The 26,092-nt window shown below is 38.5% G+C and overlaps 1 protein-coding gene across 2 annotated transcripts in view; it reads left to right on the forward strand.

The window, feature by feature from the left end:
- b3gat1a (beta-1,3-glucuronyltransferase 1 (glucuronosyltransferase P) a) overlaps positions 1 to 26,092 on the forward strand; it is a 143,522-nt gene that overhangs the window by 18,903 nt on the left and 98,527 nt on the right. The gene's annotated exons all lie outside the window — the stretch shown is intronic.

Here is a 26,092-nt window from a genome sequence, read left to right on the forward strand (position 1 = left end):
CCAAATTGAATTTCTTGAATTTTAATTGAATTGGTTAGGTAGTTTGCGACGTCAGAAACACCAGCGATTTCAATGAAAATACTCAGCAATGGTGTTGACTTAAAGGGTTAGTTCACCCAAAAATGAAAATTCTGTCATTAATTACTCACCCTTATGTCGTTCGAGACCCGTAAGACTATGAAGATATTTTTGTTGAAAGCTGATGGCTGAGAAAGGCTTCAGACAGGCCTCCATTGGCATTCAGTACACTTATACTCCCAAGACCGATAAAAGGCACTTAAAATGTCGTTACAAAGTCCATCTCACCACAGTGACTGTACAATAATCTTACGATGCGACGACAATAGTTTTTGTGCGCAAAAAAAATCAAAATAACACCTTTATCCAGCTTGTTATTGCCTTCCGCGTGTGCCTCCACGACGCATGCGCGAGAATATGACGTAGATCCGGCGTTCGGGAATCCATGAAATGCACACTCTAACCCCATTTTGAGCACTACGACGAGACCTAAAGCACGATCAATGTAGAATCCAACAGCTGAGATACGCGCGTCTTCCTCTGATTGTAAACAAATCACTTCTGGGTCATGTGTCCGAACGCCGGATCTGCGTCATATTCTCGCGCATGCGTCGTGGAGGCACACGCGGAAGGCAGTAACAAGTTGGAAAAAGGTGTTATTTTGATTTTTTTTGCGCACAAAAACTATTGTCGTCGCATCGTAAGATTATTGTAGAGTCACTGTGGTGAGATGGACTTTGTAACAATGTTTTGAGTGCCTTTTATCCGTCTTGGGAGTATAAGTGTACTGAATGCCAATGGAGGCCTATCTGAAGCCTTTCTCAGCCATCAGCTTTCAACAAAAATATCTTCATTTGTGTTCCGAATATGAACGGAGGTCTTACGGGTCTCGAACGACGTGAGGGTGAGTAATTAATGACAGAATTTTCATTTTTGGGTGAACTAACCCTTTAAGACTCTGCACATGGTTTGTCTGAATTCATATCAAAAACACCACATAGACATATAAACAACATTAAAAACTTGATTTTCACCACAGGGGGTCTTTAAAAAGCATGTATTGCAAGAAACAGCGATTATGTACTGAGAGGTTCCAATTAAATCTGACTTTATTTGGCCAAACTAAAAGAAATGTTATTTGTGTGCTTCAGAGACAAATAAAAGTAGTTTTATGTTTCAACCTCGGTTCTTCCTTCAAAAGGTGGCCTTGTGATATTTTGGAGTTGCATTAAACCTTGAAATCCATGGCTATTTTATAACTGACCTTCACCTTATCAGACAGGGCTGTTTTATCCTTTAGATAAGCACCGGAGCAGTGGACATTACTGGCGTGGATTGTGTGGAACAGGCAGCCATTAGAGAGTGTGTAATTGATGTGTGTGTGGCCGTTTCTCTCTGTGCACCAGGGGTGAATCATCACCTCTTCGGCGACTGCTAGACAGAGATGTGAGAGGAAAGACTAATGGTCCAAGCGATACATTCTCATTTACAATCATTTACACCACTCAATACTACAAAGTTAAAGAAAACATTTTTGGGTGGATTTTAAACACATGTGAGCAGGTCAACGCAAGATGCACAAGTTGTCTTTCTGCTGCCAATTCAGCGTTGTGCAATGGGACGGGGCATTTTTCAGAAAGATTGAGTCTGTTTCTTGTGTCCCTGCAGACCACACGGTCCTCTTTTGCACGCACAGAGTTCTCCTCGTCGGCCTAACTCAGTGAGAGAGCCTGTCAAAACAATGGCCAATTAAAGTGCTCCATCTGTACTATACACACTCTACAGGAGATTCGTTTGAGAAAGTGTAACATGGCTTCCAGGAGGCCATATGTAATCTTAATGCAGAGTGTCGCATTCAGAGCATGTGCAGCTTTAGTCCAGATGAACAGACTAAATTTGTATCCTGCAGATTAGGCCCGATATCACTCTTGTGAGACAAAAAATGTGTACTTATGATCTCCTCTGGCTTTTGTAACTCGGCACATGGTTGAACCAGTTGGTACAAAATTGATTGCAGATTGTAAGAAGACACATTTATCCTCACGTTTCACAGACGAGACATATGTTGATTTACAAACCGCAGATGGGTCATTCTCAAAATCCCATGACTTTGTGGATATTACATTTAGAAAACTATAAAAGAAAATACATATATTTGTAATATATACTATGTCATTTGATATATATGTGTGCGTGTATACACTGATCATAACATTATGACCACCGTCCTAAAATTGTGTTGGCCGCCCATGACCCTGTCTCCGGCACTTTTGATAGAGACTGACCACTGCAGACCGGGAACACCCCACAAGAGCTGCAGTTTTGGAGATGCTCTGACCCAGTCGTCTAGCCATCACGATTTGGTCCTTGTCAAACTCACTCAAATCCTTACGCTTGCCCATTTTTCCTGCTTCTAACACATTAACTTTAAGGACAAAATGTTCTCTTGCTGCCAAATATATCCCACCCACTAACAGGTGCCGTGATGAAGAGATCATCAGTGTTATTCATCTGTCATAATAAAATATTAAAAATAAAAAATACGATTGGAAAAATAATATAAATATCACATCATGTTACATATGTAACTGATATGTTAAAACACACATCACATAATTATATATAATTTAGCAAGTTTAGCAAGTCAGCAAAAATAATTCTTAATATAAACAAACATTTTTACATTTTTGTCCCTTTATTTCATGTTATTCATGTTGAAAACTAGCATTTTGTATACTTACAAACTAAAAGTTCAAAGGAAAAAGAGATTGTTCAAATGCATTGTGTGAGTTTGGCATTATTTACCTTTTAAATGATTATTATTGTTTGTAATAAAAGCAAATAAATATCGGCATGTTTTCCACAGAATGCTGAAAATATTGGAGTTTGTTTTTCAATTGTTGCTTCTGTGATACAATCGCAAATACATACCAAACTATTTTATATCTGTCTTTTAATCATCAGCTTTTAATCATGTTCCTGCCAAAGCTGCTTCACAATATCACACTTTATTCCAGCCCACGTAATAACACAGATTAGATTTCTACCACTTTATAAGCCCATTTTACTACACTAGAAGCTGTTGGTTTCATTCTTGTGGGACGTTACATAAAGCTGAGCAACAGTAACAAAAGGGGTTGGAGTTTTAGAGAAGGGTCAGTTCATTGTTTCTAGTTAATTAGCTCTCTTGCTCATCCAGCCTGACAAACACGCCAGCTAAACAAAGACATGTGAAATCTTATTGAGAAGGTCAATTAGACCGAAGACAGCATGAAGCTAGCGCAATAAAAGAGAGGTGCGGCTCAAACTCAAGCCAATTCACATCAGCTCTTCTGGGGCCCGGGGCCTATGAGATTTTGATCCGGGAGTGCTTTGCCTGCCAATGCCGGCTCTGACAAGATCCCGGGCAAGGGCGAGCAGGACACACTGATCCGAGTCGAGACCTTGGCACAGAGCTGCTGACTGGCAATACTGATTTGTTCCCACGGCAACGGCCATGCGTGGTTTGCCGTGCTGAACACATGCAGGGATGGGAGGAATCAGACTGTATTTGTACCAGCTCGCCATCCGTGTTGAGCAGCCACACGGCACGATCTGAACATAATGATGTCCATATTTTGATCAAACGGAAACGGCTCTATTGTGCTTCGCCTGGTAAAACAAAGAGAAAACATATTTTTTTATACAGCTGTCATTTGATGGTGGGTTTTTTTTTCTTTTTTCCTTTAGCCCACAGGATTTATTTGCTCATTACTTTGTCAAGATCTCTTTATTCTCATTGTAAAATGAGTGTAAATTGCTCTCCGAGTCTCCTGCTGTGTGAGTTCTGGTGCGAATTGAGCCAGCCGAGCCAGATGCTTCGCAGAGTATCACCGCGTCTCCTGAGACTGCGAGTCTGCAGCGGAGCTTTTAATCAAAAACCTGCATGTCAGTGAGAGCCGAGGAAACAGATCTTCCTCTTCATCAACATGTCCCCCTGACTTTCATTAGACGCTATCTAGATATACGTTTATTGGAGCCAGCTGTTATAATGAGGCAAGATAGAAGAGCAAGAGCCCTCGAACAATACAAACTGAAAATAAAATGGCAGTCTAGCCCAGAAAAAAAAAAAGGAAATGCACTGTATATACTGTATATTTATGGAGACATTTCTAGGTTAATTTGAATTCCTTTAACTCTTTCCCCCGCCAGCGTTTTTGATAATTGTCTCACAAAATTTTCATGGCCCCCAGAATATTTTGTTGTATGAATATCTGCAATATGTGAAAAGAACAAAATTTTATTCTAGCTTCATGCATTCTTTTTTATCAACACTTGAATGTGGGTAAGTTTCATTAAAAAAGCAACATTTTAAACAAGATGCTGAGAAAATTGTGTTTTTGTCAAAGACTACGGATTCAGCATGATGATTAAAACATTCATCAACACCCCAAAGCTTCACAGTCCTAGAGCTCGTCCTGGGTCGACATTTCATTCAGTAAAATTAGATAGTTTTGATTTATTTGCTGCTTAAATCTTGGTGATCATGTTATTTTAAATATGCATCTGTTTTAGGGATGGGCATTTAAAGCAAAAATAATATTTGATCATCAAAAATATTATCAAATATATAGTGTGCTGGGAATTATTCGATTATCTGATGTGAGATGAACGCAAAAGCACCAGGGTTCAAGTTGAGTGTGAAACCAGACCAACCCTGCGGAGGTGCAGGGAAGACTCACGCTCGGACCGCAGCAAACGTGCCCACTGTATAAAACACCCTGAGAGTTGATTGACAGCTTTTAGATGCGCTATTGGCATCAACTAATCGAATATTCGAAAATCTTGACTCATCCCTAATCTGTTTACATGTGATATCGCTTGTTTCTGCATCTTCTCCTGTGTTTTGAGCAGGAGATTCTCTACTCTTTCAGAAGATGCGTAATAGTTTTTTAGTTAAAATTTTTTATGGGTTTCATTACTTTTTGTTATCTGGGCTGTGCTTGCTTGTTTGTTTTTATTAACGCAAAACATTTTTTTGCAAATGCAAAGGCCCTTTCACATCAAAAATGGAAATGCGAATTCAGATCTGTACATTAGAGGTCGCAGCTCAAACAAACCTTCCAGCTGTGCTGCCATTCTGGATTGAAGAAGAATATAGGAAAAAAATTAAAACACAAATGTGATGTTTATCTAAAGTCCCTTTTGCTTATTAGTATGGTTTAATTGGATCATCAGAGGTCAACAGCAAAGACATTGGTTAATAAAGTGAGATTAAATACATGAAGTCTATTTGTGTAATTTAACATTTAATTATTGTGAGTTTGCATAAACCCATGCTCACATTTATTCTAGATCTACAATAATCCTCAAGTTCACACACAACGCCTCTGCACTTCCTCCTGATTTGCCTCAACATGAGGACAGGAGAGCTGTCAGTCAATACATTGGAAAACAAAGTAACTTGCAGTACTTATTTGGAAAAGTAACTCTAATAATAATAATAATAATATAAAAATATCTAATAATATCTAAAAATATTTTGTTGTAAATTTAAAAGTAATGAGTTACTTTACTAGTTACTTGAAGAAAGTAATCTGATTACATAACACGCGTTACTTGTAATGCCTTACCCCCAAACTGATTACGATTCTGCATTATTTCTTTAAATATAGTTTGATTATTATTATTTTTAAAAATGTATGGTTGCATTAAATGAGAAAACAATGCAAACGAGCAGCCTCAACCCCAATGCATTGTGTATACCGAGTGCACTACATCTAACAAAGAAGGCCACAATTATATCTTCCCCCAACAAAAAGGAAAATTCAGTTGGGTAGTGATAAGAGGTAACCAACCAATAAAATCCCCCGTTGTTCCATATGTTCCATATTGTTACTTCAGGTTGTTCCTGTCTTATTGCTCTCTCGCTCTCATGGTGTCAAACATGATCAATAACACCTTCCTCTTCCTTACTTATAAAAAGACTTAGCACTTTTCAAGTAAAATCCCGCCAAGAAGCAGAAACACATAATTAAATTTAAATTAAGCCGCTTTTCCACTGTACGGCCAAACTGTTCTCTTTACTTAACCGTGCCGATCCAGTCCAGCCGGTGCGGATATGGTTTCATTTCCCACTGTGGGGCTGATAACAGAGCTCTTTAGAATGTAATCAGCAAATGCATCAGTCATTGCCTTGGTAATACAAGAGTTTACAGACGGTATGAGATGTAAATACTGAAAGACCCTATTTCTTTTAATTTTATTTTTAGTTTGTTTTGACGTCACTTAAAGGGGTCATGAATTGAGAAATCAACTTTTCCTTGAGCTTTTGATATATAAAAGGTCATTGAGATTTAAGAATATCCTGTAAGTTTCAGAGCTGAAAACGTCCTTTTGTAGACAAAGAAAAGCTTTTATTGACAGCTGGCTCATCAAACGAGAGATCTGCAAATGTGCATCCTTGTGACGTCAGAGAGCAGTGAAACGCCGCCTCAACAGAAGAAGAGCAACACATAATTCACCCTTCGCCGCGAGTTTGATTGACAGGCGATCTGACCAATCACATCGCCAAATCTGCTGTTTTGTCCGACAAAGCAGTCAGGAGAGTTAGTAGATTAACGTCGGTGGACTTGAACTTGAAAAACAGTGTGTACTGACGTCTTTCCGCGGTTGAAACAACATTTCTTTTAGTGTTCATTCATGTTCATTTGATGCTTATCAATGAACTAGAAGGAAGAGATGATCGGTTCACGACCAGCTTTAACTGAGGCGCTACAGCGATCATGATACATTAAAGAGCCACAAAACGCTATTCTTAATTTCTTAAAAGAATAACAAAATTGTTTAAGTTGAGACTTTGTTTCATATCGAAAGTAACTTGCTCTGTCCTGTCTGTCGGCGTGTTGTCAGTATCCTCTTTGCTCCGTGATGTATTTTCTCTACGTGAGAACGTGTGGTGTGGGAGCGCCATGGCTTGTCAGACATAACAGTTACAGTAACTAAAGGGGGCGGGTCTATGCGAACGGTCAATGCTGTAGGCCCGCCCTCCGATTCGTTCATGACATGTCATAGGTAAATAACAGGCCTAGGTGGAGCTAAACCGGATCAAGCTACCAAGCAATAAACATGCCGTTGAAGGTTACAAAATAGTATGCAGTGCCTGGTTGTGGAAGAACACAGTCGCTGCATAAACTTCCTTCGTATTCCAATATTAGGAATGAGGTTGAACTTTATTTTTAATGAAGATCCAGCTCACGTGGGTAAGACATTGCGCATTTGTTTGCTTCATTTCACCGCAGATTCGTTTGTAAACAAGAGACTGGATTTGCAGACAGAATGAGATTAAAAAAACGATGCTGTGCCTTCTGGATCTGACAGGAATGGTGCAACACACTTATGTGAGCAAAACATGTTTTTCATATGTGATAGTTTTGCATTCTTACAGATCGTTTAATATCTACTGATTATGTTTAAGTGTCTAACTAAACATAATTAACGATAACTTACAACGCTGTCACAGGCTGGAGTATCCTTTGTATTTGAGGTGTTGTTGGTTCATTGCCCTGCGATTCGGGATCAGACTCCGGGTTGAACATGTATGGGATCGGTTGCCGGTTTTTCCACATGGGAAGTTTTCAAAACAATTCCCCATGTGTACTGAAGGGGGAGTCGAAACTCATTATAATATGCAAAACTGTTATCCAATTATAGCAGTGGCCGTTTACTTCCAAAGTCTTCAATGCAGCATGCCCATAAAAAAACAAGCGTTTCAGGAGCTAGGCTCAAAACAAGGGTAGAAAATAGCCTATTACTTATTCATTGTGATGTTTTTGAATGTAAAAACCATGCAAATGTCATAAGTTGACCTCAGACAACAGTATAAAAAAATGAAAAAAGCCAGTTCATGACCCTTTTATATAGTGTGCTTAGCCAGCTACAGAGAAACTGGCAGCCAGACAAGTGACCAATCCTGAGTGGCGACTTCACTACACGCATTATAACAGCACGATTCAGATTAGACAACCGTGCTGAGAATTACAGACCGAGAATAGTTTGTAATCCTGCCGTGCTGAACCAAACTCAAGTGGAAACATAACTGGAACCAATTCTTACCATTCAGCTTGATGGTGGAAAAGTGGCTTTAGATTTCAAATAAATCAGTCGTACCACTGCAGAAATGAACTGTGCTGTTTCATAAAGTTTGGGAATTAACATTCCCCGCCTGAAAAACATTTATTTAAGTTATTTTAAAGACTCCTACAGTTATCCCAAAACTGATGTTTAATGTTAACTGTAGCTATGCTTGAGGTATCACATTTGTGGAAAGGATACTAAAACGGAGTGATTTTTGGAATAGTACAAGCCAATATAAACCCAATAGGCTTTTAGCTAGTCATCCAAACCTAAACACCTGACTTCTGAAAAACATCACCACTAGTGTGATATTTCTTGTGTGGATAAGCCTGTGAAAGTCCATTTACCACCTTCTGTCTGTACTTGGCCACACCATCCGATTCTTCATTGTTCTGGCACGCAGGCTTTATCCTCATTTACCATGTAAGCAGATTCAGGCATTACAACAGACTAGCTGTGGATGTACAGTCTGTGAGACCTGCTAAATATAACCGCTGGAGAGAGTTTTGCAGGGTTTTCTGTCTACGTCTGGGTGTCCTAGAGCAGGAGGAGCTCAGAAAGAGGTTAGCAGTGTGTGTTATCCAGATAGCAGGAGGCTGAGCCGAGAGTTAAGAGGCGTAAAAGCTGTTCAAAAAGAATAAGTAGAGATGATCCGAGCAAGAGTGACAGGAAAATGACAAATCTGATAATACTTCCTGTTTGGGTGTGATTAGCACAGCCATGAGCAATTTGTTTGCAATTAGAATCTATCTATCAGACAAAGGACAGTACCTGTGCTATATTCATTTAAACCTGCAGGTGTGTTCTTGTAGGCGAGACTGACAGCAGCACATGTTCAGTCATGGACCCTAATAATCCGATTGCAATCGGACTACTAGCACAGTCGAAATGAAAAAGTCACATGTAACCACGTCAATCACTAAAATTTCATTCGGATTGTAAAGGGTGGTTTAAACCTTTTGTAATCCGATTGAGGGGACATGTAAACACTTAATCGGACTGAAAACCGAAACTGAAAAGTACTGCGGATGTGCAATGACGTAGAGATGGCATAATGACGTATGAAACAAGGAAAGAGTCGTGTCATTCTGAAAGTTTCTTTCCACTCATCATCTGTGAAGTGTGGCAGAACAACATCCCATCAGTCCTTATACCAATACCAATTATGCGAACTTCGGACTTGTGTTCTTGGTAGTTCACACTTGCCAAATTCGACTCAGGAGAACGAACTCCCGAGGAGGGGAGGACGCAAATCCGGTAATTCTGCAAATTGAGCATAAATGTCCTTGATAGTGTCACTCAGCTCGCTCTGGTTATCTCTGTATGTATATTTTAGGCAAAAATAAAACGAAATATGTTATAAAACACCACTCTGCCTCTTTTCATTTTCATTTAAAAAATCTTAAACATATTAACTCTTTCCCCGTCAGCGTTTTAAAAAAAAAAGGTGCCAGCCACCTCCAGGGTTTTTGATCAGTTTCACAAAAATGTAATGGCCCATAAAATATTTTGTTGTATGAATATCTGAGCATGCATATATGAGACCCTCTGCTTTTAAACAAAAAAACCTGTTTTATTCTAGCTTCACACATTCATTTTTTATCAACACTTAAATATGGATACGTTTCATAAAAAAAGCAACATTTTGAACCAAAAGCTGAGAAAATCACGTTTTTGTCAAAGGCTACATTCAGATCAGATTCAGAGCGATGATCAAACACAGACCATCAACACCTCAAAGCTTCACAGTCCTAGAGCTCGTCCTCGATCCTTTCATTCAGTAACATTAGGCAGTTTTGATTTAAATGATGTTTAATGTTTGATGATCGCGTTATTTTACATATGCATATAACATGTGATACCACTTGTTTCTGCTTCTTCTTCGCCTGTGTTTTGATCAGGAGATTCAGTACTCATTCAGAAGATTTGTAATAGCGTCCCCCTATCGTATAACAATGATAACACAGAAACCCGGAAAATTCCATGTTTGGCAGGGAAGGAGTTAATAGCCACATAAATGTGGTTCAGGCAACATGTACATTGATTATCTTCAATGCATGTATATTTGTAACAAAACGAAATATAAAACACAACCCTGCCTCTTTTCATTTACACTTAAAAAAATATTAAACATATTAATATGTGGTTCCGGCAAAATGTGTGCATATATATGATTATCTTCACTGTAATACAAATACATTTGACATAAAACACAACCCTGCTCTTTTTTTTATGTTTTTGTAAAATAGCCATTATAAAAGTATAAGTAAAAGGTATAAGAAGCTATACAATAAGACATTAGTCAAGCATACAAAGTCAGTGCTCCAGTAGGCTACAACGATAAAGTTAAATATCCTAAACATATAAAGTTATGAAACTTATCTTTGCCCTCAGCCAAAAGGGATTTGCCAGGGAACAAATTATTGATTTGTGAGACCAAAGATCACCCGTTAGACACAAGATGAATCATATCTCATGTTTAACCACTACAGAGACATCAGAGCCAGCGGAAACGTCAGAAGGACTAGCCGAGGAAAGGCTGCTCTCTCAAATAGGTGCGCTCTTCATAAATAAACCACAGATTTGACCTTTAAACAAGTACATTCTCGCCTGAAAACTCTTAAAACTACATTTTGTGACACATTAACAGTACTATTTTTAAATTACGCAGAGTTTCTCGTCCGCTTTGCATTCTGCATTCTGGGATACTGGTCTGTCTCAAGTCTGCGCAAGTCACCTTTCGATGCATCCTCGATAAAAGGGGCGGATCAAGGACACATCCGGGGATTTGAACTGTACTTGGCGAGATGTGAACTTTGAATTGGAACAGTACTTGGGCAGCGATTGTAGCCTGGCCCCGCCCTCCTACGTACTTCCGCTCAATTTTCATTTTCCTTCAGTACTCCGTCTGGGGTTGCGGTATATTCTTAGGTTTTCTCTGGTCAAATTTTTACCGGTCCAATCAGCGAACAGAGGGAGTGGCTGAGAACGATGACGTTGATGTGGTGCGCTAGTTTGAGATGACATACGTCACAACCAGGGCTTTGAACCGGTTCAAGGAACGAAAACGAAAACCGGAAACGAACGAAATTTTAAGAGGAACAAAAACGGAAACTAAATCAAAATCAATTTGAATCGTTCTGAACAGAAACGTTAATTTGAAATTACCATTAACCGGTTAATAACGTTATTTTATCGTTCTCTTTAATATTTTAATTTGGCAGTGACCAATCATGAATTGAGTAGTACGGCATGTGACTTTGACTTATCAAGCGTGAGTGAAAATAATGCCCGCGCACCAGTCATCTATGAATCTACCGGTACGCAAGTCAGTGTAGAGCACGCATTTTCATGCCTCAAGTACATTTCTTTCCCCACTGAGGTCTACAATGAAAGCGCAGGTATTGGAGGACATTCTTTTCGAACGTTTAAATAAGCAGTACGGACTTTAAGCTCAAATAGACTGATTTAGGCTAGTTTATGGATTTTGTTTAAGCCTGTCCAAGGAGGTTACTAGCATCTATCAAACATTTTTCCTATAGTCAGATTGCCAATACAGGACAGGTCAATGTTTTCTATATAGACGGTTGATGCTTCCTATTAAATGGTATGTTATATTGCATTAAATGATCAAGCTTTATTAGCTGACTGAATTTGATTATGTGATGCAAGGACGTGTTGTGCAGTGTTTGCTTTGAAATTAGCAGTTGACTGTGCATTAAAAGAGCAATGGTTATCCATTTTATTTATTCTTTATTCATGCAATTTTTAAAACAAGTCGTGTTGAAAAAAAGTTATGTACAAAGAATGTTATCACTCTTCTGAAAATAATTAGGCATAAGAGGGCCAATTTAGATTGTCTAACGCTGCATTAAAACAGGTCCGCTGTTTATGCTTTGTAATTAATGCATGTATTTCTGGTTTTAAAAATGTTATGAAATAAATATTCAAGTTAAATTACCATGCGTTATATTATTATTGAGTAAAAATAAGTCTATTTATACATATTTGTTTAAAGTATAGGCTAAATTAAAATAACGTTATTAACCGGTATTTTTTCATATCAAACCGTTATCGGAACAGTAATGTTTATTGAGGAACGCAAAAACGGAAACGCTATAATACCGATTCTGCTCGGAGTGAACCGATTGATATTTTTTCAGTTTTTAAGCCCTGGTCACGACCAAACGTTAGCGATTGGTTATGGCAGATCCAGAGTGGCTCTGGGCAGATCCAATAGTTTTAAACTTCAACAGAGTACCCGCCTTCAAGGAAGTAAACGCTTGTCAATGGAGAGTGGCCAGACTCTCTGTACAAATTAAATGTATGAGAGTCTGGTAAGACCAGGCAACAGCGACTGAAGACGTTTCACAAGAACAGACAAAAACGCTCTTGTTTTGAACTCTCATCCACAGATGCCTTGTTTTGGGCGCAGGAGGGGGCATTTTTCCATAGATATACATAATAAAGGCTAGATGTCTCTGCGCTGCTGGCCAATGGAGGTTGACGTCCGCACCTGGCGGCCATCTTGTCACAGTCAGCTCGCTCACTCGTAACATTGTGTTTTAATGGTGCATGTACTTTTTAAATAACCATAACTTGCTAAAGGGTGATAAGGGGTCAGTAAAATGATCTTGTCAAATAAATGTAGCCTTGGTGAGTATTCTAGAGAAACGTTTTTCCCCATGCCGGCCTTGGGGATGCCATTCATGCCATTCTCCAACATACAGTTTGTTCGCTTAACTTTGTAACAAGCTTTCAACAGAGATGAAGTTTGAACTTTTTTAATTGCATTTTAGGTACTGCAGACATTTTATTCTAGACAACTTTTAATCATGTTTAGAATAATATTAAGTGTCATCTTTTAAGAACCCAGTGATAATGCCAGATGCTTTTTTCAACAGCAAAACAATTAATTTAATGAGATTCTGCCTGTGGAGGAGGGATCATTGGGTAATGGCTTGTTAGAGTGCAGAGCAAGTCTATATGGATAAAGGCACAGATGACAGCATAGCCCCATTTCTGCAAAGGACATGGATGTGTTATCTTCAGTTATGCTTTAGGTTATCTAATACTATTCTTATTCTTTCTCTAAAAGCAAATCTTTAAGAGAAAACAAAATGAGATATGTCTCTCTTAAAAGGGGGGAAAAACAATCCATCCTCACTACAATTTAATCTGTAATTCACTACAATTTCAGTATTTCATTGAAGGATATTCAATGGATTATTAAGGATTAATATAAAACAATATTTGCAGATGGTAAGGAACAAGACATGTTCAGCCACAGCTCTTGGTGTTTTCACACTGTTTATCTCCCATAATCATAGGGTTACTTACATTTATTTTCCAGTACAGATTCATAATTACTAAAAAAATATATATATTCATGAACCTAATTCAAATATCATAATATGAAACTAACATAACCTGAATACTTTCAGATATCCATGCTACATATTCCAAAAGACTTAAATATTTCAAATAAAGTCTAATAGGCCTAGAAAACGATGATGTTTCCAAGCAATGCATGCATTTTTCCAGCAGTGGCCCTTAGAGTCAGTTGGTTTGGCAATACCAAACACGTGCGCGCACACACACACACACACACACACACACACACACACACACACACGTCTGGTTTACTTTCTTTGTGGGGACTCTCCATTGACGTAATGGTTTTGATATTGTACAAACTGTATATTCTCTCCCCTTACACTAACCCTACCCCTAAACCTTCCCATCACACCAAATGTTCTGCATTTTTACATTTTCAAAAAAACTCATTTAGTATGATTTATACGCTTGTTTCCTCATGAGTCAGTGTGCATTCAGGTTGAAGTCCCCACCGGGATAGAAAAACATAAACACACACACACACACACACACACACACACACACACACACACACACGTATTTAAATAGGTGTAACCCCTCCTGTTCGAACCTGCCCACTCTAAGCGGGACTCGAACCCGGGTCCGCAGTCATGAGAGTCGGACACTCTAACAAGGAGGCTAAAGTTTGCAACCTCTAATGTCAGTGGCTAATGCGTTTCTTGAGATCAGAGGAGTGAGGTTTACTCGCACAGCGACTACTAGCTGGCCTCCGTTACATAGTCAAGTGCTAAAGAGACTATGATTGGATCATTATTGCAGTGATTTTTATGTCTCTAGCATGTTCTTCTGACCCTAATTGATGGAGTGTGTAGCTTTCATCTCTTAAACAACCAAGTAGGAAGACACATCATGGCTCAAATTGTGAAAGAATGGTTGGGAGGGAGCATGAAGAATCATTTTCACACATGAATCAGCACCACTGAGTCCAGAACTTAAATTCAGTGAAAGTCTTTGGGATGTGCTGGAGGAGACTTGACATAGTGCTGGACTCTTGCATTGTCAACACAAGATCTAGACCAAAAATTGGAAATGGAAAAAAACATTACATTTATTTTCATCAAGAGTTGCATACATTTTTGGTCAAGATCTTGCATTTGAGCAAAGCAGCAACCTCCCCCAGTTTCTCTTGAAGCCAATACGGAAGTGACTTAAACCGCAATTCATCGACTGGTTCCAGAAACAGGCTCCAGAAGGGAGTCAAATCTGTATCTCCCCCATGTTAAAATGCCCAACTTTGCAGCAGAAAAGTCGAGGGTATACAAAAAGTCAAAGAAATGACAAAAATACATAACACATTAGCGAGGGAGCATCTGCAACAATGTTGTCATTACCCTTCTTGAGCTTAATCTCCAAGTTGTACTTTTGCGCCATCAAGGCCCAACGCATTAAACACTGATTATGGTTATGCATACTTGATAAAACACCAACGGGTTATGGTCAGTGAAAACCACCACAGGTAATGATGCAGCCCCCAGATAGACATCAAAATGTTGCAATGCAAGGAACATCGCTAAGGTCTCCTTCTCTATGGTCGAATAATTCAGCTGAGGATGGCTGAACCTTGTTGACACTGGATTGCCAATATTGTCGAGCTAGATGGGCGTGGTTTCAGCAACCAGGCACCTCAGCTCCACCCCCATCCTGCCTCTTTGCCCATTGTCTGTAATCTGGGAGTGACATGCGGTGACGTGCTGCCAAGATGGCAACGGCCAGCTTTTAGGCTTCAAAACGCTCTTCAGAAACCTACAAGTGACGTCACGGAAACTACGTCCATATTTTTTTACAGTCCTAATGAAACATGGCATTGTCATCCTGGAATATGTACTGTAGGTCCAGGTAAAGGGTGTGGGGTCTCGGCGGCCCCTCTTAAATATATATACACACATATGTGTGTATAGTACCATTCAAAAGGTGATAAGGGGTCAGTAAAATGATCTTGTCAAATAAATGTAGCCTTGGTGAGTATTCTAGAGAAACGTTTTTCCCCATGCCGGCCTTGGGGATGCCATTCATGCCATTCTCCAACATACAGTTTGTCTTTACCTCTAGAAAGCTGCAGTTTAACCTTTAATTTAGAGTTGGATAATAAACAGAGAACCTGGGGTTAAATAAGACTTAAACTGACCGCGTCATAGGGTGAGACAGAATGAGAATCTTCAACCACAATACGAGCAACCACAGAGCCTGATCCATTTATGCCCCCTGTACTAGTTCATAAAACAGCCACCCTGAGCTCAGAAATGCCGTCTGGGGCTGCGTATACAGCATGACAAATAGCTTACCCTGCTTTTAGCTCAGTTCAATAAGGCCCAAATTGCCACTTACACGATTTTGCTGAGAGTATGGCAGATGCGGTCGAGACAGACTGTGCAGCCTTGTGTCGAAGCAATTTGGGTCCCACATTTCAAGCAGGTAAATGCAGCGATGGAGCTAATTTTATAGACAGCTGTGAATAAAATAGAGTTTTCAGTAGATGCCTTTATTAAATCGTGGTGCTCACTGTCTGTCTCGCTGTCAGTGGATGCCAGCGGTATCTGAAAATATCCTCGGCTGTCTCCATTTCTCATGAACTGCATGTAACTAATAGTAGACAGATCTTTACGGAGCTTTATATTTCATGATACTGTCCATCATCACAATGCTTGAGATGCTCAATTTGAGCAAGAGAGCCGCTCATCATAGCTGTGTGCTGAAGCAAGCCTCGTTGGGTTAATTTACAAGCTCACAGAAGCAGTATTTCTTGATGCTGGGTCAATTGGCATGAAGACCTGGATGCTGACCATGCCTCTGTAAGCGCCTTGTCTCTTTAGGAGATTAAAAGAGCATTCACTAACAGAAATAATCTGCACTTCCCCCATATAATCGTGAGAATATTACTTATATTACAGAATGTAGTGATGGGAAGAACCCCTTGTTTTACCAAAAACTAGCCTAACTAAGTACATAAAAGCATATCTGCAGTATGCAATAAGCAGTGTATAATTCATTCTATAACGATTAAAATACATCCCAATCCAAATCCACTACTGTTTTTGCAGTTCATCGTTACAAAAGATTTATATTTCAAATAAATGCTGTTCTTTTATACTTTCTATTGATCCACAAAATATTCCACAAAACATTGAGCAGTATACAGTAACTGAAATGTTTCATTAGCAGCAAATCATCATATTAGAAAGATTTCTGAAGGATCATGTGACACTGAAGACTGGAGTAAAGATGATGAAAATGCTTCTTCGATCACAGGAATAAATGACATTTTAAAATATATATAAATAGAAAATAGTAGACACAATGATATTACGCAGATATAACTTCCATCAACATAATCAACGTGACAACCTGCTTGCACAGAGAGCGTATAACTACAGAAGAGTCAAGTTTTAAATAGGAAAAATATTGAAACTCTTTGGTCATTTTTTGAGCGAGATGCTAACGGTCTAATCAGATTCAATGGTCTATGCTAAGCTATGCTAAAAGTGCTACCGCTAGAGCCGGAGATCGGCTGAATGGATTCGAAAATGCTAAAACTCAACTGTTTAACACTAGGGGAGTTGGAAAATAAGCCTACTTTAAAAAAAAAAAGTGCCATGTTCCCTTAACGGTAGTGTACCTCATTGCAAAATAAACTCCTTCAGAATGACACAATTTTGTGATAATGACCAATGGACTGTACTGCACATTATTAATTGCTAACCGACTGTTGCTCAAGGTAACTGATTTCCTAGCTGTTCTTGCCCTAACTTAAAGGGGCCATGACATCAGAAATCAAATTTGATTTTTTGACATATAAGAGGTCTTTGTACCATTAAAACATCCTGCAAGTTTCATAGCTTAAAATGTTCTCCTCATTATAAACAAGGCATTTATTTAACCAAGCTCCAAAACGGCTTGTTTTGCTATTGCCGGATCCGTGACGTCATACAGGCAAATACACACTGTAGTTATATAGACCTTTTTCTCCAGAGAAATATGCATGCAGTCGTCTTTCGAATTTTGTCTTTGAACTTACGTTTTCGTGGTAGCTGTGTTTATTTCTATGGCATCGTTGTCAAAAAGTAATTAGCTGGTCAAGCGGATTTACTTACTGTAGAGTTAACGGAAGTTATCATGAGCATTGAAATGTTTAAAGTAGTCTTAGCAAATGTCAGTGCACTCTAAAAAAGCAATTCAGGGGAGCTGTTACCACAACTTAAATAAATGCATGTTTGCAAGTAAAAAATTCAAAATGTATTGTTTAAATGAAACCTTTAGAGTTTTGTTGACATAATAATGTTGATCATTACATCAACTTAATACCGTGTTAATTGGCGTTTTTTATTTTTTTTATTTTATAGGTTGTAGTAACTTAATGAAATTGTCTTGGATTTCTAGTAGGGCTGGGCGATATGGAGCAAAAAATATATCTCGATATATTTTGCTATATCTCGATATACGATATACATCTCGATATCTTTACAGGAAAAACAACCCCCCAAAAACTACTGCAAAAACAAATATGCCAAATACCACAAAGTCTTTTTTTTTTAAGTGCAAAGAGGTAGGCAGTTCATGTAGGAACAAAGTAGGGATGCAACAATACAGCAAGTCCACAGTTCAATACATACCTCTGTTTTTTTTTGCACGGTTTTCGGTTCGGTTCTGATGGCTAGTCGCATCAGATTTTTGCTATTCTAGCCGAACAGCAAGAGCTTAAGGAGGAAAAAATACTATTTTTTTTTATTGCAATACTCTTTCTTTATTTTACTTAAAAGACTTGAAAAATGTTACTTAAACTTAAAACTTTACTTTTAAAAAAAACTTGTACACATTCCTAGTGTACTGTACAATAAAAAATAAATATATATTTATAAAGATTTACACTGGCAGCTCAGAGCTGTACAGCAGCATTTAAGTATGAAATTGAATTAATAAATGTAAAAATAAAACACAACATAGACTTCCCTATAAAATATACATTGATTCTTATTAAAGCTACTGTATTAGTTTTTTAGTCAAGAGCCGTGAGTGATTTTGTCTTTGTCTTTTGTTATTTTATTAACCACTCAAAAATGAAAATTCTGTCATTAATTACTCGCGCTCAAGTTGTTTTAAACCTGAATAAAGTCCTTTCTTCTGTTGGACATAACATATATTTTGAAGAATATTGGAAACCAAACAGTTGCTGGTCCCCATTGTAGGAAATAATAATATGGATGTCAATCGCTACTATCAGCTGTCTGTGTTCAACAGAAGAAATTAATACAGGTTTGGAACAACATTAGAGTGAGTAAATAATGACATAATTTTAGAGTGAACTGTCCCTTTAAGGACAAGCGGCAGCGTGTTCACGTTAGGCTGCCCTGCTGTCAATTTAAGACTTTCACGCATCTAATATACAGACACACGGCGATTTTACTTTCACTTTAGACATAACCGACTGTGTTTATGTTAACCTTGTGTGTATTTGACAGTATTAGCACAGTAATATTTAGTCCAGTAATCACTTGTTTGACAGGCTTTTAGTGCGCGCGCTCGGGAAAGCGCATGGTGCCCTACGCGCAAGGTTTTAAAACGCATGCAAATAATGAATTTTCATTCAAAAATAAAACAACTCAAATCAAGGGCATAGTAAGTAACCTTTTCCAGCAAGCAAGCCGCTCTCTCTCCGTAGTGTACAGTCGCGGGAGTTCTTGTCTCACAAAGTAATGCCGCCTAGGTAAACTGTATCTTGGATCAAGTGTTTGAGAACCAACTGTCGGCATTCATGGCAGTAGACATCTGTCTGCTGTTCGTCCGACGCCTTAAAATCGAAGTATCTCCATATAATGGAGCCAGTTGTTTTTAAGACGAGTTCTGTAGCCTCCGAGCTGGTTGCGGACGCTGCCATGACAACACGCGAGGGGAGGAGGAACAAAAGCAAGGAGGCGGGGGGCGACCACAGCACAGAGAAGGCAAACAAGCAAAGTGGCGGAATCAGAATTAAATATAAACAATATATCGATATATCCGATATGTCAAAATCCATATCGTGTTTAAAAAATATCTCGATATATTTTAAATATCGAGATATCGCCCAACCCTAATTTCTAGTTCCCAGCATGAAATGAAATGTACTTTATTGTCCCATGAAGGGAAATTTGAGAAGACTTCATAGCCAGCATTGAACAGAACCTGATACATTATAAGATTTTACACCATAGTCATTCATTATAAAAACCATGCTTTGTATAGGACTGGATAAGTAGAATAGATGTGGAAATTAAGTGTTAATTGATTTTTTTTTAGTGAAGGGAAAGACCTGTTAGTATTTAATGCTGTTATGTTTGACATTTAAATGAGTTTCTGTAATGTTTTTTTGGTTACCGTTGTGCTGAAGAGTATATACATGAAGATATATGAAACATTGACTCTATACGCAATGACTGTGCTAATGCCAGTGACAAGTAATATCTTATTTATTCATTAAATATACATAAGTTGTGTTAGCATGTGCTGTGATATCTGCTGATTTGAACTGAAATGGATAAGCTTAACTTCCGGCGGACCGTCTTCCATATTCAAATTTGAGAAAAAGTGTAACGCCTCACGCAGTTCAAAATGCTTTCGCTGTAGCTTAAGCATTTTGAACTGCAAGAGGCGCTACACTTTTTCCATCTTCTGTAAGTTAAATACAGAAGACGGTTTGCCGGAAGTTAGAAATTTTACTTTATAAAGTTTTAAATATGGATATTTTCCTTACACAAGCGCATCGCTTCAGAAGGCCTTTATTAACCCCCGGAGCCGTGTGGAGCAGTTATATGATGGATAGACACACTTTTAGGGACTTCAAAAACAGAGCAACATTCACTGCCATTATAAAGCTTGGAAGAGCCAGGACATTTTTAATATAACTCTGTGCATGTCTGAAAGAAGAATGTAATATACAGCTTGTGGGTAAGTAAATCATGGGCTAACTTTCAATTTTGAGTGAACTATCCCTTTAAAAACTGATCATTTCAGACAGAGGGTCAAAATGAAGGGTGAAAGTAATCGTTTTTCGATTCTCGCAAAAAAAAATGTTTTACATTGAACCTCAAGTAACATATTAAAATAAAAAATAAAAATAATAAAATATATTGACTCAACATTCACATGTAAGTTTATTTAGTAAGTAGCCTTGAAAAAAATAATAATATTCCAGACATAATATACACAAAGTACAAGTATATTGCACTGCTAGTATTTTGCTAACACAGCATGTAAATAAAAGTGCTTTTCGTATTTTGCTGCAAGCCGTTCAAAAAATCCCAATATGAAAGCGAAAGATGTAAACAAACCAAATAACATGTTTAAGCAACCCGGGGCACCTTGAACAGTCAATATTCTGATTCATTTTTGCTTTTCACATGGCTGCTTGATTTTTGTGTGCGAAACGCACCTACAGGCTGCCATTACAGCTCCATCTGTGACCAAAACTCATTTCTCTGTTTGTCTTCGTGCGGTGTATATTTTACAGCCAGTGATTTGCGATTGGTGTTTGGTCGGGTGTTTGCATATGTTATTGATTTTCTCCTAAGCGCTCGGGGTGCAGAAAAGAATAAATAATCTGTGCAAAATTATTGCCTCCGTGGCAAGTTCAGCTTTGTTTGCGGAGGCTCCCTGGTGCGCTTTTTTAATCACACTGTGTTAATTGTAGCCTGAATTCACCAAAGCCAGCAAGACTGCTGTAGGATTACGGGGTCTTTGAGGCATGCAGTGTAAAGGCCTGTTTCGTTCGCTCGAGAAAAAGTAAACACAAAATCTGCCAGGCCCTCTCCGCCGCCCCCACACACACCCCTGAATCCATGTCAATGCAGATAAAATGTAAGATGCTGCCTCTCCGCATCCACGGCTGAGCTACTCCTCAATGTTCTCTTGAATCTAACAAGACTCAGAAAAATGTCAGTTGACCTTCCATAATGCAAGTGTATTTCCATCTTGTGAGGTGAGATAACACATTGCTAGATGTATAAGTGAATGTAAAAGTATCAAAATATATTATTGCGTAACTTAAAGGCCCACCGAAGTGCCTTGAAACGCGCAGCATTATTCAATGTGTTGACGTAATTTCCCCTGAAACGGCTCCAGCTGTAGCAGCTCCTCCCCTTTTTTGAAACAGCCAATAGCGTTTCGTTAATACCACAGTTTGACAAGAGCTTTTCTGTTTGGTAAAGCCAGAGTTTCCTCCTAATCTCTAACCGTTTATCATCATAATCTCCTCCGTATCGCTTTGAAATACAGCATTCTGTGCAGAATGGGTCCGATATGTTTTGTTGTCTGCGCCGACTTGCGCTCTCGTGTCTCTAGTCTAACTTTAGACCAGAGCCGTTGATGTGTGTGTGTGTGTGTGTGTGTGTGTGTGTGCTGCAGCGGTGTGCGTGAAACTAACGTGAAACCAGACTTCATTCACCTCAACTGAAAGCATATTTACACTGTCTGAATCGTTTCCTATCGCATGTACAGTGCGCTATGTGCCATTCACCATATAGAAATTAGTAAATGCGTGAACAACTGACCGATTTCAGACGCTGCTTCAGCGTCTATTTATAATGCAGGGGGCAGGACGCTTCAGATTCTAGAGAGCATTTGATTGGACAGAAGATGAAGTCTGCGATGATGTCATCAAAATCTGTGATTCATTTTAACGGAAGTGAGAGACTGTAGGTTTTGAAGGCTTATATCTCCTAAATGCGAATTTTGCCATTGTTTTGGATCACACCAGCTTATTCATAACCTTAAAGTCCCAGTGAACCGGAAGTCGCAACTGATTTTATTTCAGTGCTGTGACCAAGGCTGTAGCGCTCCTATCAGAAACTGAAGCCTCCACGCCTCGATCGCCCCCCGGTGGCTGGTCCCAGTATAGCTCCTAAACCCCACCCCTCCATGTATTAGAAAGGACTCGAGACACACTAAACAATTCAATTACACTTCAAATAATTGTTTCCTAAAGTTTGTTTCTGTCATTTTATACAGTTTTTATTAGGATGATTTCATTTCAAGTGTTTGTTTTTTGAATAAGTCTAGTTTTAGTGAGTTATTTGATGCTATAAAAACGGGGGGTGTGACATCATGATTGAAAGCTGAGATTGACGGCTTCTCTGAGTGAAGTTGTCACTGAGGCACTAACGAACTTTTTTGGGAGGAGATTGGATCTTTAGCTTTAATTTCTAAATTTCCATAACTGTTTATTTCACACCATCATAATGAATTGTTCTGCATCTGTGATAGTGTGGGCGGGCTTTTAATAATCGCGCCTCTACTTCCTGCTCTACGGCGCAACTCCGGTCCAGAGATGTCAGCGCCGTGTGCGGCCTCCGAAAGCTTCAACTCTGGTCAGCGGAAGTCAATGAAGTCGCGTCGTCCATATTTTTTTTACGGTCTATGGCTGTGACTTATTTCCAAGCGAAATGGAATATTGAATAGAGGGCAGGGTTTTACTTCAGCGCTCCTCCTCTCGCTCATAGCAGACTTACGGTTGGAGGGCAGTGGTTAAGGATATTCAAACCCAAGCCGTCACACAGTCGTCATCTGAAAGGGAACGCCGTTCCAGACCGGAAGTTACTTTTCAGATTTTGATTAAAGATTACCACGGCAAACAAATTTTTCTGTGTATTAACTTCCACAGATTAATTGTTCACCCTAAGACCTGTAATGTGGGCTAACAAAGTAAATAAGATCGATTCATGAGGACTTTAAGGCTAACATAGTCATACTAAAAGCTAAAAAACTTCCTTTTTGATTTCAGGGGGCCTTTAATGTTTTTGAGGTACTGAAAATTAAATTAAATACAATAGAAAAGAAAAGAAAAATATATTTTTAATGCAAAAGGGTGAAATACCAACAGCAAGAATTTCTTAAAATAATAATAATAATAATAATAATAATAATAATAATAATAATACTTTTTTTGATAGTGAAATTTAATATATAAGCATAGCAGTTCTGGCAGGTCACGTTAGTCAAGCTCGCGTCACCTGACTGTCAGCTGATCACGTCTACCTATAGGAATACGACGTCTATCACAGCATGCATATTTTATTTTTTTATTTAACCTTTATTTAAACAGGTTAGTCTCATTGAGATACAGAATCAGAAACTCATGTTCTATAGATTTAACATAACCTTTAAACTCATTTAAGGAAATAAGACTGTAGTTTAAGTGTTTTCTGTAGGTCATTCCAAGTTGAAGGTGCAACAAACATGAAAGCCTTTTTGAACAACTCGTCCGGACTTGAGGTACATTCAATTAAATCATTTTCTGGGACCGTAAACCATGAGTACTCTGTGTAAAAGAAAAAAAATCGGATATGTAACCTGGGAGCCTGCCTATGATACCCTTATATATAAAGATATAAAGGTGAGTAAGCCGGTGACTTGACAAAGAGGGCAAATCACTGTGGAGTAAAGTGTACAGTGATGAGTGAGGGGTCTGCAATTTGAAATAAACCTTAAAGCTCCATGAAACACATAATCCAAGAGCGGAAGACACTTTGATGGAGCATTCATACACAACAGATCACCATAATCAATAATAGAGAGAAATGTGGCATGGACTAGCCTTTTTCCTGGCAGAAAAAGTAAAACAAGATTTGTTCCTAAAGAAAAAACCTAGCTTCAATTTCAACTTTTTTCACTAGATTCTGTATATGAAGCTTAAAGGGTAACTTAACCCTAAACCAACTTTTTTTTAGTTAATGATCTGCAATACTAGGGCTTTATTAATGCTGTTCATTGATTCGAGTAAATGTTTTGACATTTGGGTATAAAGTGTTTTAATTCTATATGGTGTAAAACTGCCTAAGTGCTGCCCTCTTAAGGTTGAACACTGGCTACTGCAGTTGAATTTTCCTATTGGACTTTGTGGGTCATCGTGACGTATGTTGGTTTTTCCAAAGGCTCACTATCCGCGCCCCTGGCACGAGCTCACCACGCCCTCAGAAATGTTTTCCCCAATCACATGATGAGAACGTCTTCACTCCAGTATGAACTCTCACGTTACATGAAGTAGAAACATTATGAATTCAACTTATTTGACACATTCTAATGAAGAAAATGCGGTTAAATAATGCAGTTGTCAGTACACGTCAGGCTTTTCTTGCGATATTATTCCCGCCCGTCATGTGTACAGATAATTTTCATACATGAGACGCACTTTCAAACCCTGACACGCAAATTGCCGTGGTAACGAACAACAATTACCGTAACGTGCCCTCCGCTCAGTCCCGCCCTCGGTTCATCCCTTCCGTCTCTGCTGGGCTCTGCCCACTTTTCCAGCCTTTTTCAAATATGGCCAGTGGGTGGAGTTAAGCGCTGAGCTGGGGTTAAGTTACCCTTTAAAAGGAAGGTGATCATCAATTTAAAATCCTAAATATTTATAAGATGAAACTACCTCAATTGTTTTACCCTGATCAGTAAAAATATTCAGGTCTAACTAATTTTTCCTTGAGTTTGAAAATATCATTACTTTGGTATGCCATATGTAAGCTCCATCAGTATCAGCAGCTATCGCGTTTCTCCAGAGCTCATGTACCCTTCTCCATCCCCAGCTCCTCCTCTCATCAGTCAGGATTTGGCATTCTGATTTCCCTTGAATCAGACTAAATTACCCAATTATGTTGCACTTTTAATATTGACATTAATGATGTTTGTTCTGTTCTGTTTACCCTTAGGGGGGTTATTGCTGCTCTCCCTGCTCTCATCCATGCTGGGTGTTCAAATTATATGCTAACTGTCAATCATCTTTGACAATAGTGGTCCTGATAGAATTATTATTATTACAACCTTTATATATTGTAATATAAAATCTTTGTAATTTCACATAAAATAACAGATATTTTACCAACTACTAATTACATATTACCAACTATCCTAAGAAATTCTGTAATTAAATAATGAATGATAATAATAATAAGAAAACTTTTTTGATAATATAATTTTTAATTAAAAATGATATGTATATGTAAAAATGAAATATGTATAATTTACAGTATTTTTTTATAAATTAGACAAGATTTATCAAATTAAAAAAATGGAAGCATTTTTGGACCTCAATGAAATTAGACAAGTTACATGTTAGATCTGTCTGTGTGTTGCATGTAGGCCAGATGAGATGATGAGTCCCTGGGAGGGATGTTTAAAAAAAATCATGCTGTAGGCAGCTTTGTCTGAGCTGATGAGAGTCTGATTGAAACCGCAAAAAATGTCATCTAAAGGTGAAGTTTCTAATGATAAAATACCTTCTTCTATCCCAGCATGCAGAGACAACTACAAGTATGTCGTTTCATATTTGGCTCTTTTAATGTCTTTGCTTTTGCTTTTAATACTTTTCGTCTGCATAATTACCACATCTACCAGCAGGAGCTAACTGACGAAGCTAACCCAACTGAATTAGCATTTATTTAGCAAATTAGCTTGTGATTTAGCAATCACAAGCTGCACCCGAAATAATAATTACATTGCGACAGATATAAAAGTATGTTCTATATAGTATAAATGTAATCCGGATATTAGTTTCAGCCTCAGACGTCACGCCCACGGACATGCCCACTGACGTAGTGTGTGT

This window comes from Gobio gobio (assembly GCF_949357685.1).
Source record: "Gobio gobio genome assembly, chromosome: 9".
Taxonomy (NCBI): domain Eukaryota; kingdom Metazoa; phylum Chordata; class Actinopteri; order Cypriniformes; family Gobionidae; genus Gobio; species Gobio gobio.